This window comes from Electrona antarctica (assembly GCF_951216825.1).
Source record: "Electrona antarctica genome assembly, chromosome: 15".
NCBI classification, from domain to species: Eukaryota; Metazoa; Chordata; class Actinopteri; order Myctophiformes; family Myctophidae; genus Electrona; species Electrona antarctica.
Window position 1 is genome coordinate 6513146 of NC_136796.1, and position 11784 is coordinate 6524929.

Here is an 11784-nt window from a genome sequence, read left to right on the forward strand (position 1 = left end):
CATTTCCAGCAGTATACCTGAAGGTACATCTGAAATCTTCTCTCAGTTGAACATTTTTCATGTATGCAAACCACAATAATCTGCCCAAACTAAACATAATATACACCTAAAATGCATATGCATATTTTTTATGTTCATGTTTCAATGGTTTGTGTGTGTGTGTGTGTGTGTGTGTGTGTGTGTGTGTGTGTGTGTGTGTGTGCGTGTGCGACGTGTGCGTGCACGTGTGTGCACACGTGAAAGCTTTTCTGATTGTTTGCACAGATTTTGCATTAAGGGTTTACATGTCAAAGTAATATTTACACTACTGTTTCAACATGGCATTTGATATGCCACGTTACATTTATGTTTACTATTCAAATTCTGAAATCAAAACACAGGGGCCTATTGAGTTACTAAATATACATGTACTGTTTCTCCTCTAACTTTATTACAATGTTTTATTGCAATGTCCATTTATTAATCTGTCATATGTTCCCATTCTTGTTTATTATTCGCATTCTAAACATAATTTGTCATAAGAATATTGTATTCAAGGTAATTCAAACAAAGCAAGATTGCATGATACACTGACACACTTAAATGTTTTTCTGTGAAAACCTACAGCAGTGACATTCCAGTGATTACCACCTCACGCAATGCTTCCATTGTCTTTATTCAGACACCGAACTGACTTATTCACTCACAGATTTCACTCACTTTAACTGTGATGTTGTAAGTTGCTCTGGATAAAGAAAAACATGTTTAGTCTCTAATGTACTGTATATGTGTACATAAAACATGAATATGATCATATGAGACAATAAATGCAGACTTCAGTAATCACAAATTTCATATTTGTACTAGAAATGCTTCAAAAACTCTGGTGTACGAAAGTACTACTCCAATAGAACAATTCAGTTTTCTGCATCTAAAAATAAATAATCGTGAAAATAGCAAGTCTATGAGCTCACAATCTGTGATGTGTTTTTGTGAGCTGGTAGATCTATAGTTTTACTACATTGGAAACAGGGCGGTTAATTTTATAATAAATTATAATATAAAAATATAAAATGTTGCCTACTTCTTTTCACTACCTAGAACCCCAAAATGCTGAATTCTCAAGTAGTGCAGTGACTCGAGTCGTCAACTGTCCACCACTGATGTGTAAATTGAACAGAATAGATGGTCCACACATTCCAGTGATTATCACCTCATCCACCCTACTATAGGACTCCCAGGGTTTGTGAAGCTAATGAGACATTCATTTAAATGACACAGTGAACCACCAGCTGCTCCTAGGCACCCTAGCTGATCTAGGCATAGGCGGGACGGCGCTGAAGTGGTTCTCCTCCATAGGCGGCGGGTGGATTTTACCTTTGGGTAGGCTAGAATTGCGTGGGGGGCTGGGGGGGGGGCAAATTTATTTATTTCCCCCAGATGGTCTAAAAATGAGTTACTTTGACCAATTTATTACCAATCTCGTACACCATTGCTCACGAAAGCAACACCCTTGACCCAATTATAGACACTGCATCTAGCTTTTAATTAAAGTTCCCCGGGCATTGTTTTGGGATATTTTGGCCGATATGGGTCTTATTCTCAAGTTTCGAGTCAGTGTGGAGATTACCCGGCGGTGTTGCTGCCCCTCCCGGCTCATGGCTCTTCACAGACGGCACAGAGACAGCAGCCACTCCGCTGAACGTGTCAGTGTTGCTGCAGTGGTGTGAACTGTGAACCGTGCGGTCACTGGTGGTGCTGCTGAGTGCTGACAGCCGAGCCGACTCGGACTCACAGCAATTCTTCTTAGTTCTGAATTACTTTATCTTTGCCTTGAAAAAGACCGTAGGGCGTAGGCTATATCCATTTTGCGTTTTGCTGTTTTCCAAAACAAACCAGCGCGCGCTACTAGTCTGTTTGCTACAAAGCGACTGGAAGGAAGAGAAAAGAAAGGCTACCAAGAAAGAATAGAAAGGCTACCAAGTAGCCAATCATATGACCCGATCAGCGATCACCAGGGGGCAGCGACAACACACGCACACACACAATAGCCTTCTATATAATGCTGCGCACATATATTAAAAAAATACCCAGCAACATTTTTGGGAAGGCTAAGCCTTCCCTAGCCTTACACACCCGCCGCCTATGTTCTCCTCCTACCTCTCTGACCGGACTTACCAGGTTTCTTGGAAAGGTTTGCTATCACCCCCCCGCACCCTCCAAACTGGGGTCCCACAGGGATCTGTACTTGGTCCCCTCCTCTTCTCACTGTACACTAAATCCCTTGGCACCATCATCTCTGCTCACAATATATCCTATCACTGCTATGCCGATGACACACAACTGTTTCTATCCTTCCCCCCCTCTGCCACCCAGGTAGAAGAGCGCATCACTGCATGCCTGGCTGACATCTCACAGTGGATGTCTTCCAACCACCTCAAGCTGAACCCAGACAAGACTGAGCTTCTGTTCTTCCCAGCTAAGTCCTGCCCTATGCGGGAGCTAACTATCTCCGTAGACAACGCCCTGGTAAAGTCTGTCCCGATTGGATTAAGTGGTTAAGGCATCAGTGGTCATCAATGTGTCGGCTACGTACATTGACATTATGTGTCTGTGGCAGCTTGGTCTTGTCCATGCCACTCCACGTTGCACATTTTACATTTTCTTTTTGACACATCATTATAATTATTTAAAGACCCATTATGAAATGTCAGTCTCCAGGTTTACTTCAGAATATGTATGACACTTATTTATACGACACTATGGCACATTATGAGTCCAACTAGTACTAGTGGTTCTCAAATGTTTCATTATGTGAGTGTACACATGTGTATGATCTCAGAGTTACAGACCTGTTGTCATTCAGTGCTAGCTCTGTGTGTTTCTGGTGATTGAATGTCCATGGCAACAATGGAATTTTGACAAATTGCCCCTGTAATGCATGTTTTGTAATAATAATTCAAATCTAGAAAGTATAGTTTTGAAAAATATTATATATTCGTATAGCCTGCAGCCTTTTATAATATCATAATAAACTAGAAAAAGTGCCCTTCCGGGCACAGGTCTCCACCAGGAGGATAGGAGTGTGTGTGATGTTTGGCAAAATGTTTAGGAGGATTTTCATTCCTTCATTTTGTTGAGGAAATGCAGAGCCAGATCACTCATAGCATCTCTGAGGATAGAATTGTGGATGAGCAGGACATGTGCAGCATTTTGTACAAAACGGGCCACTCCTGAAAACTTTGGAAGGCAATCTTAGCCAATCAGTGTACAATCTGAGAAATCCAACAGACTCGTCTTGATCACATGACTACAGAGATCATGTGTACCGATTTGAGGCATTTTGTTCCAAAAATGTGTTTTGCAAAAATCAACCTGTTGGTGGCGCTATAACAGGCCAATGTGAAAAGGGTGCGATATATTCCTCAGCCTAGTAAGAAAATGTGTGAAAGATTTCACGTAAATTGCATGCTGCGTTCATGATTTGAGGCTATTGTTTAAAACGGGGCAATCTTGCAAACTGTGAAAGCCAATTATAGGCAATTAGGATGGAATATGAAATATCAGACAGATCCGACTTGAGCACATGACCATAGAGATACTGTGTAACTATTTGTGAGATTTTTGGACAGAATCTGGAGGAGTAATATCAAAAAATGTGTTTTACAAAAGTCGGCCTCCTGGTGGCGCTATAAAAGGCAGATGCGGAAAATGCAGGTAAAAGGTTTGTCCTTGGCCTCTAGGGAGTGTGCATGCAACGTTTCACGCAGATCGGTGCAGTTTTAGGTAAAAAAAAATGTGAAAAGCTGCCTCATGGTGGCGCTATAACAGGCCGTTCTGGAAAATGTGGGGCAGAGGTTCATCGTTGGCATCCAGGGAGTGTGTGTGCAAAGTTTGGCATCGACCGGGTTAACGGTGCCGGAGATTAGCTGTTCACAGACGGACGGAAGGACGGAAGGAAGGACGGACACACGGACGGAGTGCAAAACATACTCTCTCCCCATGCCTTCGGCCTGGTGGAGACAATAATTGCCAAACCTATTCTGAAGAAAACCTGGAGATTGACATACAGTAATTGGGTCTTATGATCGAAATAACATCATAATGGTGTGTAAAATAGAAAATCTAAAAAATCGCAACGGACACATTGGTACCGCTGGACCTGAGAGTTAATTCAACAACATGAATCCATGCCCGGCCCCTTCCTTTTTTGCAGAAAATAGACAATGTACAAGTTCATAATGATCAGTTAATTTCACAGAATGTTAGCCTTATGTCCAGAATTGGGACACTCATTTTATCCACTTGAATGATTGATTGCGAACGCAGTGAGCATTTACTATGAGACCCAGCAGATCCTGTCTGTGTGTCTGTGTGTGTGTGTGTGTGTGTGTGTGTGTGTGTGTGTGTGTGTGTGTGTGTGTGTGTGTGTGTGTCACGCTGTAACACCACCCGCCCACCACCAGAGGGCGCAGCTGTATCACACACAAAAACACACACACACATGCACGCGCACACACATGCACGCACGCACGCACACACACACACAACTTAAAAAAAAACTTAACTTTAAAAATTACGTAATTTATTCTAATTGTTTTTGCAATTTACGAGCTGCGTTCGCTTCCCGCGTTTGCGCGTCTTACTTGTATTAATAGTTGTATGTATACATAGTTGGGGACTGTGAAATGTATATAAAAGTGAATTGTTGCGAATGCAGTGAGCATTTACTATGAGACCCAGCAGATCCTGTCTGTGTGTCTGTGTGTGTGTGTGTGTGTGTGTGTGTGTCACGCTGTAACACCACCCGCCCACCACCAGAGGGCGCAGCTGTATCACACACAAAAACACACACACACATGCACGCGCACACACATGCACGCACGCACGCACACACACACACAACTTAACTTTAAAAAAACTTAACTTTAAAAAAACTTAACTTAAAAAAAAAACTTAAAAAGGAAAAACTTAAAAAAAACTTAACTTAAAAAAAAACTTAACTTAAAAAAAAGGAAAACTTAAAAAGGAAAAACTTAAAAAGGAAAAACTTAAAAAAAACTTAACTTAAAAAAAACTTAACTTAAAAAAAAAAAAAAACTTAAAAAGGAAAAACTTTAAAAGGAAAAACTTAAAAAAAAACTTAACTTAAAAAAAAACGTAACTTAAAAAATTACGTAATTTATTCTAATTGTTTTTGCAATTTACGAGCTGCGTTCGCTTCCCGCGTTTGCGCGTCTTACTTGTAAACTGTAGTGTAGACATGGAACATCTATGTTAATATTATAAAGATACCTGAACTTATGAACTTTCAACAAAATTGAAATTGCCATGATGAGTAACTATTCAAAATGAAAACGAGTTGAAGCTTACATTTATTTTTCATGATAAATTGGTATTTGGAAAAAATAAAAGAGCACTATTGGAAATGGTATATTGTTTTAGTCATTGGCTCCACCCTGGCCACCAATTCACACCTTCTAATGTCCCAGGTAAACTTCTTCATCTTTAGTCTAACAGTTCTCTCTGCGGACCAACAACTAGGCTCCTGTTCTACTTTGACCGACCCAATGGACTCCTCTGACAGCGAAGAGGCTTTGCAGCCCAGACCAGAGGGACTGTCTTTCTTCAGGATGGACTCAATGGAGAAAGAACTGCTGAACTTCACCTCACATCTGCTGTTAACAGCTTTGCAGGCTGCAGCTTCAGGAGAGTGGAGCGTTGTGTCTTTCTTCAGGATGGACTCAATGGAGAAAGAACTGCTGAACTTCACCTCACATCTGCTGTTAACAGCTTTGCAGGCTGCAGCTTCAGGAGAGTGGAGCGTTGTGTCTTTCTTCAGGATGGACTCAATGGAGAAAGAACTGAGGCGAGGTCCGTGGTTTTCAGCCATCTTGTTGTATCTTTGTTGTAGAATGAAGTCCCAGGCACAGTAGCAGAGGTTTGAGATGTTGTCTCAGTCAGTAGCTTGTGCTGAATGAGCAGATGTCCAGGTCTCTGGATATATAAACCCTGTTGGAACAATAGGACATTAGAAGGTGTGAATTCCTGGTTTTTAATGAGGGCCTTTCCCATAGATGAGCTATGATGGCCAGGGTGGAGCCAATGACCACAACAACAATAGACCATTTCCAGCAGTATACCTGAAGGTACATCTGAAATCTTCTGGATGCATTCTCTCAGTTGAACATTTTTCATGTATGCAAACCACAATAATCTGCCCAAACTAAACATAATATACACCTAAAATGCATATGCATATTTTGTATGTTCATGTTTCAATGGTTTGTGCGTGTGTGTGTGTGTGTGTGTGTGCGACGTGTGCGTGCACGTGTGTGCACACGTGAAAGCTTTTCTGATTGTTTGCACAGATTTTGCATTAAGGGTTTACATGTCAAATTAATATTTACACTACTGTTTCAACATGGCATTTGATATGCCACGTTACATTTATGTTTACTATTCAAATTCTGAAATCAAAACACAGGGGCCTATTGAGTTACTAAATATACATGTACTGTTTCTCCTCTAACTTTATTACAATGTTTTATTGCAATGTACATTTATTAATCTGTCATATGTTCCCATTCTTGTTTATTATTTTCATTCTAAACATAATTTGTCATAAGAATATTGTATTCAAGGTAATTCAAACAAAGCAAGATTGCATGATACACTGACACACTTTAATGTTTTTCTGTGAAAACCTACAGCAGTGACATTCCAGTGATTACCACCTCACGCAATGCTTCCATTGTCTTTATTCAGACACCGAACTGACTTATTCACTCACAGATTTCACTCACTTTAACTGTGATGTTGTAAGTTGCTCTGGATAAAGAAAAACATGTTTAGTCTCTAATGTACTGTATATGTGTACATAAAACATGAATATGATCATATGAGACAATAAATGCAGACTTCAGTAATCACAAATTTCATATTTGTACTAGAAATGCTTCAAAAACTCTGGTGTACGAAAGTACTACTCCAATAGAACAATTCAGTTTTCTGCATCTAAAAATAAATAATCGTGAAAATAGCAAGTCTATGAGCTCACAATCTGTGATGTGTTTTTGTGAGCTGGTAGATCTATAGTTTCACTACATTGGAAACAGGGCGGTTAATTTTATAATAAATTATAATATAAAAATATAAAATGTTGCCTACTTCTTTTCACTACCTAGAACCCCAAAATGCTGAATTCTCAAGTAGTGCAGTGACTCGAGTCGTCAACTGTCCACCACTGATGTGTAAATTGAACAGAATAGATGGTCCACACATTCCAGTGATTATCACCTCATCCACCCTACTATAGGACTCCCAGGGTTTGTGAAGCTAATGAGACATTCATTTAAATGACACAGTGAACCACCAGCTGCTCCTAGGCACCCTAGCTGATCTAGGCATAGGCGGGACGGCGCTGAAGTGGTTCTCCTCCTACCTCTCTGACCGGACTTACCAGGTTTCTTGGAAAGGTTTGCTATCACCCCCCCGCACCCTCCAAACTGGGGTCCCACAGGGATCTGTACTTGGTCCCCTCCTCTTCTCACTGTACACTAAATCCCTTGGCACCATCATCTCTGCTCACAATATATCCTATCACTGCTATGCCGATGACACACAACTGTTTCTATCCTTCCCCCCCTCTGCCACCCAGGTAGAAGAGCGCATCACTGCATGCCTGGCTGACATCTCACAGTGGATGTCTTCCAACCACCTCAAGCTGAACCCAGACAAGACTGAGCTTCTGTTCTTCCCAGCTAAGTCCTGCCCTATGCGGGAGCTAACTATCTCCGTAGACAACGCCCTGGTAAAGTCTGTCCCGACAGCCAGGAACCTTGGTGTTGTCCTGTACAGTCAGCTCTCGTTCAAAACACACATCACAGCTGTCACTAGATCCTGTAGGTTTACACTCTACAACATACGACGAATTAGACCGTTCCTCACCCAGGAGTCAGCCCAGCTCCTAATCCAGACAACAGTCTTGTCAAAACTTGACTATTGCAACTCCCTCCTTACTGGCCTACCGGCATGTGCACTTAAGCCCCTCCAACTGATCCAAAATGCCGCAGCACGCTTGGTCTTCAACCAGCCAAAATTCTCACACGTCTCCCCCCTTCTCCGCTCGCTCCATTGGCTCCCGGTCGCTGCCCGCACAGAATACAAAACTCTGATGCTGGCATTCAAAGCAACCAAAGGCATGGCCCCCCCATATCTCACAAGTATGATCGTACCCTACAAACCCTCCCGCTCACTCAGATCAGCCAACGCAGGGAAGCTGGAGGTACCTTCACTAAAAACGCCAGGACACCGCTCCACACGTCCCAAACTCTTCTCCCTTCTGGCTCCAAAACTATGGAATGCACTTGAAAACCCACCTCTTCAGACTCCACCATGGCCCGTAGCACTTGCCCTAGCCTAGCCCCTTAGATAGCACATTATGTAGACTTAGATAGTATTTTAAACAGACTTATAGCTTGTTATGTAGACAGCTCTAGAATTGCACTTTATGTAGTCATAGCACTTTATAGTACACATGTATAATATATTATATAGTATAGTATGTATAGTTTACATAGATACTCCACTGTTACGTTCTCAGTTTACGCATGATTCATGATAACTACTTTTTATACATGTGATGTATGCCATGCTTTTTGTTATTGCTTAATGTAAGTCGCTCTGGATTAAGAGCGTCTGCTAAATGCCTAAATTGTAAATTGTAAATGACATTTTCATTAAAAGGATCCCCTGCCTAACATTATGCTAACATTTGAGATTGAAATGCCTTTAAATATCTTATTTATTTTATAAATTCATGCTCAACTCTCGTTGCAAGTGATGTCATAATTTTGTCATGAGCATCAAGACAATATTTGAAATACTGTTAGCGCATCATGCATATCATACATGGACAAGTTACACACACACACACACACACACACACACACACACACACACACACACACACACACACACACACACACACACACACACACACACACACACACACACACACACACACACACACACACACACACACACACACACTTTGTTTTGTGTAAAGACAAACTGTGTTTCTAAAAGAGAGCTGTTTATTTCACCTGCCACTGTTTGAACTAAAACTCTCAAAATAAATGGACAAAGCTAATCTGTAACACTGTACTGTACACTGTAAAATCTGTTTTTGGCTGTATATTCGTACGTCTCTAAATGTTTTGATGAATTGAAAATGGTGGGCCCTATTGTAAACAAGTGTAATGCTTTATGGTGTCATCCACTCACAGTTAACAGTTTTTGTATTGAGTTGTACTTGAAATGTACTGTAATTCTGCAAACTGTTCAATTGATCAATCAATCAAAAACACATTAACACGATGCACAAAGTCCTAATGTCATGTTATAATTGTGTTTCCTTTGCTTGATATTTTGTGTAAAGCACATCAAATTGCCTTGTTGTTGTACAAATAAAATGGCTTTGTCTATAGTGATAACGATAATGTAGATATAATTCACTACCAATCATTTGACATGGTACAAACATCTTTATTTAGTGGTTTAGTGGAGGTGTGCGTAACACATGTTGATGAAGCCACAGAAAAACTTTACATTTGATGTAGAAAGCAGATCAAATGACTTGCTTAGAATGACATGCACATGAATGAGAGGTGAAACTCACTGAAATGTGAACAATGTTCATGAAAAGAGCCTCATCATCCAGGACTCACACATTGAACTTTAACAGTAGGTATACAGTCAAAGGTTATGCTAAAAAGATAACACAAAAAGCCACAGGGTCGTTTCCCTTGTGGTCCATTGTACATTGCACGTACAATTAACCACTAGTGGCTATTAGCATTGGTGGGAGAAGTACTGACATTTTGTACTGAAGTAAAAGTACCAATACCACAAGTGCATCTGCTCTATCTGTTGCAAATAAAAGTCCAGTATTCAAAATGTATACAAAAGTACAAGTACAAAAGTATCCATATTACATTTTAGGTACTCGTTTTGCAGAATGTCCAATTTCACAAGTTTCCAAATGTATTTTCTATTTATAGGCTATGTACAGGATTTAATTAAGTGGTTAAAGCATCAGTGGTCAGTCATCAATGTGTAGGCTATACGCACATTGACAAATGTGTCTGTGGCAGCTTGGTCTTGTCCATGCCACTCCACGTTGCACATTTTAGGGTATTTTTGACCCATCATTATGATTATAAAGACCCATTATGAAATGTCAGTCTCCAGGTTTACTTCAGAATATGTATAGAGGGTATGCGTGTGACATCATCATACCCGGAAGTTATGCGGGAACGCCTACTGAGTGGCAAAAAACTACTTTCTGGCCTTGACAGCACATACTACATCCAAACAGAAAAGTCCTATTTGATTCCATTAAATGACTTTAAACATTAAATTCACTTTGTCACTCACTTTGCCACTCGATCTGCCATTCACTTTATGCATGCGCATACCCTCTATTTATGTATTTCTACGACACTATGGCACATTATGAGTCCAACTAGTACTAGTGGTTCTCAAATGTTGTATTATGCGAGTGTACACATGTGTATAATCTCAAAGTTACAGACCTGTTATTGTCATTCAGTGCTAACTCTGTGTTTCTGCTGATTGAATGTCCATGGCAACAATGGAATTTTGACAAAAAATGCCCCTGTAATGCATGTTTTGTAATAATAATCAAAATCTAGAAAGTATAGGTTTGAAAAATCCGTGAAAGTGTAGTAAAGTGTAGTAAAGTACGGTATGAGTGAATGTGATTATATATTCGTATAGCCTGCAGCCTTTTATGAAGACATCACTTTTAGAACATCATAATAAATAATTGCCATACATATTCTGAAGAAAACCTGGAGATTGACATACAGTAATTGGGTCTTATGGTCAAAATAAGAACATCATAATGGTGTGTAAAACAGAAAATCAAAACAATTGCCACGGACACATTGGTGACCGGACCGCTGGACCTGAGAGTTAATTCAATAGTCAACAACATGAAGCAACTTTATACCCAGCTCTTTCCTTTTTTGCAGAAAATAGACAATGTACAAGTTCATAATGATCAGTTAATTTAAAGTTAGCCTTATATGTCCAGAATTGGGACACTAATTTTATCCACTTGAATGATTGATATTATTAGTAAATAATACTTGTATGTAGTTGGGGACTGTGACATGTATATAAAAGTGAATTGTAAACTGTAGTGTAGACATGGAACATCTATCTATGTTAATATTATAAAGATACCTGAACTTATGAACTTTCAAATTGAAATTGCCATGATGAAAATGAAAACGAGCTTAAATGTCTTTTTCATGAGAAATTGGTATTTTGCATATTGCTGTTACTGTCAATGTTATATATTATATAACAACCATGTTGTCCACACTCCAAGCGTGGTAGTATTACAATTAGTATTACAATTACTGTATAGATCTGTTTTGTGTACAAACAATGCAGTGCAGAGGAGGTGAATCACTGGAATGTAAGACTTCAGCTCATTGAATAAACCATTAAAATAAAACATGCTGTTCATTAAAAAAAAAAACGTGAAATCTGAATGTACTTAGATTTATATTTTTTTAAGATTGGCAGATTATTCTGATTTTCATTCAAATATCACAAAATGAAAAAAACAGAGTGCATCCAGAGCACTATTGGAAATGGTCTAATGTTGTTGTTGTGGTGGTCACTGGCTCCACCCTGGCCATCAATTCACACCTTCTAATGTCCTATTGTTCCAACAGGGTTTATATATCCAGAGACCTGGACATCTGC